This window comes from Neolamprologus brichardi, chromosome 20 (assembly GCF_056152115.1).
Source record: "Neolamprologus brichardi isolate AB-2024 chromosome 20, ASM5615211v1, whole genome shotgun sequence".
In the NCBI taxonomy this organism is placed as follows: domain Eukaryota; kingdom Metazoa; phylum Chordata; class Actinopteri; order Cichliformes; family Cichlidae; genus Neolamprologus; species Neolamprologus brichardi.
The window spans coordinates 5980396-5988606 of record NC_142123.1 but is presented as its reverse complement, the minus strand read 5'-3'; positions in this window follow the sequence as shown (position 1 = coordinate 5988606).

Sequence of the window (8211 nt, the reverse complement as noted above, 5' to 3'; positions counted from 1 at the left end):
TCCAGTTTTCCTAGCAAGACTTTTGCTCAAGACTTTTGCACAGTGTGGTATATTATAATTCCCTGCATCACTAAGTCGGATTCTGGTAACTGTGCTGAGATTAACTTAGTTTACTTCATATACTGTATGTTTTCATGGCGATCAGACAACGTGACCGCTGTTTCAGGAAATACAACAGACACAGTGCACACTCTTTCTAAATACACTAATATACAGCACAGGTCACAGCATCATCTGAAAGAAGAGCACTAATGATGTGAAATAGGACTGAAGGACATGTTGAGTTGTTGACATTCAGCTGCAGGAAACTCAGTCCACGCCAGCGCTTGGGGGGGGGGGGGGGGGGGGGGGGGGACACAGAGGAATGATTAAAGTGAAAAAGGTTCTGTCTGCTCTTGTGCTTTATCTGACTGATAACTTCACAGAAGAGATACTAATTGCGCTCATGATGAAAGTGGCCACAATTATATCCATATAATGGCACAGATGCATCCATTTCAAAGAGAGGTTGCAACTTCATATGAAGTTTGGCTGATGAAGCGCGAGTGTAGGGCTTTTTGTTCCTGCATGTTTACATTTGACTGTTTGAGATTTCACATGCAACTATTTTGGTTTTATGAATTTGTATGCAACAATGATTTCATTTAGGTCATTGACGCTGTTTCTATATATGCCTGTGACGATCTAAAAAGCCTATCAACTTTTGGGATTTTGCACATCTGGGATTTCAAAAAAAAATTAATGAAAATTTTGAAATATATTTTGAAAGGTCAACTGTTATACGTTGTTTTCACAGCTGAGGGGGATGTTTATCAGTTTAAACCGGATCTAATCACTTCTGTTGAAATTTTAGGCTGCACCACATTAAAAAAAAAGAAGCTATTGCCCCAGTTTTAGTGCGTCAACAGTCACAGGCATGCTGCAGTGGTAACTACTGTGAAAAGTTTTCCTGTCTGTAGGAGTGCGGTAAGGCTCTTCTTGTACTCAGGTAAAATATGACTCACAATCCCAGATGACTCATGTGGTGAGCTGAAGTCACACCAAGGTTTGCAATATACAGGATGGGTATAGTTTTGACAAGATTGGAGCTTCTTCCTTTTGTTCTACTTTTTAACTCTTGTCTGGGGGATGGCTGTGTTGGGTGGTGTGTGTGTGTGAAAGACTCGCTTATCTCTGGAAAAGCTTGATATGAATAACTGTGCAGAAGAAACTAGAAAGTCTGTTAAATATGCATTTAACAGCAACAAGAAATACAGACAGTTAAACTAGCTTAAAGGGATATTGTAGCTTTAGATATCACAGCAAATGATGTGCTGTGAATGCACCCCAAATGCCTCGGGCCAGCACAGTGACTAATGCATTTAGCTGTGATTAAACAGGCTATACTGTATATTTAATGTGAAAACTGGTCACATTTTCCAAGAAATAAAAGGAAAAACATGGGGGAAAAAGGTGGTTATATAACTAATATTTATAACTATTATTTTGAGTCTACCTAAAAAAAAAAATTCATGTATTCTCTTTAAAATTCATCAAATAGCTCACACCATTTAAAATGCTCTTACTTACTCTTACTTTTGTTTTCAGGGCAGGGTGTTACAGGAAAAGGGCGATACACTAACATGTTATTTACTTGTTATTGTGGACTAAGCTGTTTCCATTGTTTGTCACAGTGCAATCATACAGAAGAACAAAGGGATGCCATCTAAAACAGGCTTGAGCTCAGGAAAATGTATGGCCAGCACAAAAGGTACCCTAATTGTGTGCTGCAGCTAAACACACACACAAATATGTGAGCACACGCCACATATTTAAAAAGAAGTGAATGCATTAGTGTTTCTTTGCACTTTTCAAACGCTGCAGTTTCTGGGTCACAGCAGGGGGAAGAAAAGAGCCGTGTATAACTGCATTTAAAACATTAAATTAATAATTTTTCATGGACACATGCATACCCTGTAAAAGCATTGCATTGTGGTGTCAAAAACACCCTATGCCACCCTATGGCTTACTATTCACAAGCCATCCCTGTGTGCAACGGTTTGTTACAATTCAGATTTGGTAACTGAATATCGGGCAGCCGCATATACGTGACACTTCTTCTGTTCTTTTAAAAGGAACTATAAATGCTCATTCTATTTGAGATGATGTTACACTTCTTCACAGAAGCAGAAGTTGGAAGTTCTGGTCAGTCTCATATTCCCATGAGCACGAGCAGAAAGGACATCAGATCCCGGCGTTGACACTGGATTCTCTCACTGATGTTTACGAGGTAACGGAAACAATCCCGATGCCATAGTTGTAGAAACTCATTCCTTCTGTGTTTTCAGGTCAGTGGCTTTCATTAAATGTAATGGGGTGGCAGTAAATTATGAATGAAGAACCACTCTGTGGGCGAAGAGGATGATGCAGATTATTCATCCCTGCTTCCTTCGATGCCACTTCTCAGCAGAGGGATTTCACGCCAAAGGGATGAGGACTGTATTACTCAGTAGTGTAAAGTAAGTAGATTACAGGCTGCAGACAGCGACCGGTATCACCATCTGGATTATGGTGCGGATCAGGGGGTCCCCAAACTTTTTTATAATGTCAAAGACTACTATCGATATACGGTGGATTCAATCTTCAGTTGTTTAATCTGAAAAAACTTCTCTTGAGGGCTTTCTTTTAGTCACTGTTGAATCACTAATGTGTGTGTATTTCAAATGTATTTATGTAACTTTTGATCTTTGACCGAATACATTTTGGGGGGTTTTCTTTTAAGACAGGCTTCTGATCAAAGTGACGGTTCAGGTTACAGAAAAACGGGAAGGCTACATGGATGCTCGGCTTTGCTTAAAGATGAGGATAATAATGATGTGTGGGTGGAGGAGCTGAAACAGCCTGGGAGTGATGGCGATGGAGAGAACAATCAGATGGACAGAGGATCCTGAACTTCACCATTACTTCCTTCCTCCTTACTTCCTCTGTTCGCCATGACTACAGGCGAGCTTAGCAGGAGAATAAATGTTTTTAATTTACTTTTAAAACACAGCCGTGTCTGGCAGTTTGTGGGCCCTAGGCTAAATATCAGCAGCGTGGCAGGGAAGAATGATTGCTGCTGATCATGCAGTATGCAGGCTGCTGATGACTTTATCGGAACAGATCAAGTTATGGATGATTAATTTAGAAACTGAATCAATGCTTGCCGTTGGCTTCATCGGAGGCCTTGCTGACCTTACAAACCTTCATTATGTAGTGCGAGGCGACATGCTAAAGCCACTTCCCCCCTTCCCAGCATCATCACTTTTTAGCAAATTATCTTGGAATTTCCTTTAATTTCCTAGATGAACTATGCTTCCTTTTTCATTTGACTTTATTTACCTTTGTCCAGCTTACCGAAGTCACATGTGTCTGTCCCAATTCCCGATCTCATGATTATAAAATTTTATCAGTGAGCAGCCAGCTGCGCACGACCCGGATAGGAAACACTGATGTGATCTTGAGTGTTAAAAAGATACCATACTGTTTCCTGTCTGCTGTCTGGCAGAGGTATAGGTGGAGAGCAAACCACATGCAGAAGGAGAGAAGAGTAGGGAGGGGACCCTAGAGGAGAAATGAGGTTGGGCTCTGACGAGGAGGAATGGTGAAAAGAGAGGAAGAGAAGGGGGGGAAGCAGAGGGTGGGGTAAAGAGGAAAGGGGTGGATTGAGAGGAAGGGGGAGAAAAGAGGGGAACCGATATTGGGGGGAAAAAGGTAAGGTGAGGAGGGGGAGAAGGGTGCTTAGAGGGGTCTAACTCTGGCATAAAAGTAAATTCAAATACATTATTCATGGATCTCTGTGTCAAAATATCATTTACGTGTGCTGTGTTGACTCATGGCTCGTAAAATGAGAAGGACATGAAAAGAAAGAAAAGGAGGAAGGAAATAAACAACTCAGGAGGCTTTCTCTATTCTTGGCCAGAAATAAAGAAAAATAATAATAATAATAATAAAAGGAACCTCAGTGCAGTCGCCCTCAACTTATTAGGCATCAATAATTTATCGTACCCTTTGTTTACTATTCTTTATCCATGTAATAAGCAGCACCCCTTGTCAGCTGAAGTCTCATTGTGTTGTCAGAGTTTCTAGGTTTGAAAGGGACGTTGTATTTGCGAATGTTGCATAAACAATATAAAGAAGAATAAAATAATATTATTTAGGACTGTAAAACTTGGCAAACGAAGCCACGGATTTGTGAGGGTGGCAATTTTAAAATCAACCATACTCGCCCTCTCAATACATTTTTGAGTCTTCAATCATCTGATTAAAATATGGGCCAGCTGTTTGTGAGGTTTGTGTTTTTTTTCTTCCCCCCACATTTTAATTTTCTGGATTTCCTGTATAATGAGTGCTGCTGCTGCTACTGTAACCATCATCAACCTTCCAGTTGATACAGTACACCAACACCACAGCAGCCCCTACAGGTACACAGCGGCGCTGCCATCAGCTCCAGTCAGGTTTAATTACAGTAATAGAGGTTTCCAAACTGCAGGTTGATTGCAAGATAAATTCAAAAGGTCACCAGACGATTAACGGGATAGGGAAGCAGACAAAACCTTTATACTGCACAAAATTAAATTCACGATTCCGGGCGCTTCTATTAATCTTTGCTTGTGAATTACTGGCTAATTTTACCTCTTTAGACATCTAAAAATAATTCAAATGCAGGGCAGGAAAATAAACTTGCACATTAAAATAAAAAAACAGAAAAGAAAAAATCTCTTTGTAGGTTGTGAATGATGTACAACCAAAACAATGGGCCGCAAATACTTTGTTGTAAAGGTTTAAAAAAAAGAAGCTAAGATCTTGTTTTGGTGATTAAGTGTAAAGGAGAAAAATCCAAGAACAACTGGGCTTCGTTTCCTGTGTGAACAATAAATACAACCTTGTATTCTGATATAAGAGAATGAAAATGAATAAAACAATGTTCCACAGACTTTTCCTCTGATTTCTTCTCTTCTTACCCCAGGTTTTCGTACACATGTGTGCCTATACACACACGCACACATATATATGTATATACATACACATGCAGTGTATATATATATGTGTATGGGGGGATGTGGGTGTATCCACTGACGGTAGGGGCACATATGACCTGCTCCACTTTTATTTTGATTTATAAGGCTAGTAGAGAGCATCATCACAGAATCGCTTCATCTTCTCTCCTTTATTACACCACATTTGTTTTCATTTTACTCCCAAGGCCTGGCTGAATACATTACAGATATCCCATGGGGCCGTGGGGGCCAGCATCTTCACCACAGGAGACAATGGGATGACGGGAAGGGATTTGCGGGCATGCTTCATCATTACAGGCATTAGTATTATTTTGACTTCAAAACACTATCTGAGGGATTATCATTATTCTTGGTATTAGCACAGCAAGCGGACACGTGGGTCAAACACATTGATCGTAATAAGAAAAGTAATTATTTGTCAAGCCTGCTGGCAATAATTGGAGACATTAGTGTCAGGTGTCCGTCAGAGAGGCCAGCGCTAAAGAGCTAAATTCGGTTTCTAATCAGAAAATGATGCTTTACATGCTCACCTGAAATTTCCCCTTTCATTTGGAGCTCTTCAGTGTGTGCTTTTACCTGACTTTTTGGTGAGTCAGGGTCCAACCCCTCACACCCCACAACCCCCAATTCTTCTCGCTCATTCAAGACTTTTCTTCTTCTTTTTTTAAGCCCGGGGGTAAAGTGGGAGACAAAATCTGATTCACTGGGAGCGGGACATTACAGTGGAGATAATATGGCAATTGGGTTTAGCATAGAGAGGTCAATGGCAGGTTAATGCACAATGCAATACATCATTCAGTAGCAGATCTTAGAGGGGAGGGGCCTAGAGGTCAAGAGGTGGCTCCGAGTCTTGTTTTGGGGCACAAGAGCACAAGATGAGTTGAATTATGTCCATTTATCACGTTTGTCATATGATTTTGTCATGATGCCGGAGAAAGGAAACCTAGGTTGTACAAGCTTTTTATATCTTTGTTACTACATCAACATTTTCTTTAATAGTTCATGAAACAGGTCCATATTTAATTTCAGAAAGCTAGACATCCTTAAAAATATAAAAAAATAAAATTCCCCCCGTCCACGTTGTGCATATATCAATTTGCTGTTGTTCATAGCTACATGGCCACATCTATAAGCCTGTGTTTGAGGACAGTAGAAAAGGAATAATACGGCCATAAACGTGGGCAGATGACCTTACTTGAAGCTCTCACAACTCCAGTCATCACCACCGTCACCTGCTCGATTACAGTCGCACCGAACCATCTTTTTTTCCACCTCATTCACACGTTCAACATTCACAGCCAGCAGTGAAACTGATAGCATCTACATCATTTCAAGGACATACAATAACACCCACCAGCCAAGCCTTGTTACATGAATACATAGAGGAAAGGTTTCCAGCAACACTATTCCATGATTGAATTCCCAAGGACGAGAGGAAGAGGGAAAACATTGGAGGAATAAAAGGGGAAGCAATGGAGATGAAAGGAGGTTCGGATGGCTGAGAATGCAAAGTGAAACATACCTCAATTTTCTTTTAATAAAACCAATTTATGAAAATACTTATTTCTAACATTGTTTATGGGCTTGAAACATGCATGTGCAAAAGCATTCAACATACAAACCTTTCAAACTGTCCAGTATTCCACACAACATTTGAAACCAGCTGACAGTAAGAACAAATGTCAGATCTTGAAAAGCCCACCGATGAAATCCCACTGGCTACTAAGCTTGCTATAGGCATGACGGCTGGACATGTAAATTGCACGGCCTTTCCACTCCTGGGGGTAAAATTAGTCCTCTCTACTCACTGCACCCCATATAATAACCCATATATAATATCTCTCCTTGTTTGAGGATTCAGGGGAAGCCTGTCAATCATCTCAAAGGAACACAGAATATATTTACATAGTTATACCACTGTGCAGCATCTCAGAGACACTGACAAGAAATATTGTCTGAATAATGCCATTTTTATGAACAAGATTTATGACACTATCAGATTTCCCAATTTTGATCTAAACATTAAAGCAATCTAATGAAACACTTAATCTTGGCTATTGTTAGGAAGTGATCCATCTTAAGCAGCAATTATGTTTCACTAATAAACTTATTTGACTGGAGGATGATTAAAAAAAGGAGGTTTCGTTTGCTGAGATCCTCGAATGGAGACAGCCACCCAGAGGATAAAAGAGGTACTACAGTTCATGCATGTCTATTACTCTAATACCAAACTATTCCTGTGCATGGCTGCCTGCACTGCCATGCACTTTAAGGAATCACTATTACTTTAAAAGCATTTGTCAAAACCTTTATAGCATATTTCATATCAGCACTGAGGTTCTTTTTCCTATTAAGTAAACCAGTTATGACAGATCCTTTCTTTAACTGTTATTACAGCCCATCTGTGGCCTGCAGGATGCTCACCAGCTACTAAGGCTTCCTGTTTACAGCCCTCTTCCTGTTACTGCGATGGCCGAAATGTCACTAAAACCGCTGACAGAGCTGCTCACACCACAAGAGCCTCGCTATATAATACTTAGTTAAAACACTTTGGGAAGCATTTCACATCATTTAGGTTGTGCTTGTTAATACTTTATTTAACATTAATGCTCCTTTTATTTGTACTTTTTAGATAATTTATTTAGATCAGATTGTTCATTTGATTTTAGTTTCAACTACTTTTTCTTTTTTTCAGTTTCATTTTTATTGCGTAACATGCATTTCAGTATCTGTTTAGTGCTATTTGGAGGAAAGATTTAAGAACTTAAAGGGTATTGCAGTACAGTTTATTCACTATCATATCAACATAAAACCTCCACACATGCATAATACTAAATAGGATTCTGTGCATTTTATTTATATATATTTTTTATAAGGGAAAGAGTTTTGAAAAGGACCACACCCACCCTAAACAGTAACTTTAGAAATCTTTCATCCAAACAATAAAAATATAAAATTATTATTTTGTTCTCATTTACAAAACTGAGTGCAAAACATATCATAATTTAAGGATTATGACAGAATTTCTTCTAAAGTGATAAAACGACAAACAGCTTTAAATTGATTTGAATGGAAAATTTCCAAGAGACCCTCTTAAAGTTATTTCTATATCTTTATAAATTATAAAAATACTGGCATCTGCCAATGCTACCCCCTCAGCCTCCTAGTAGAC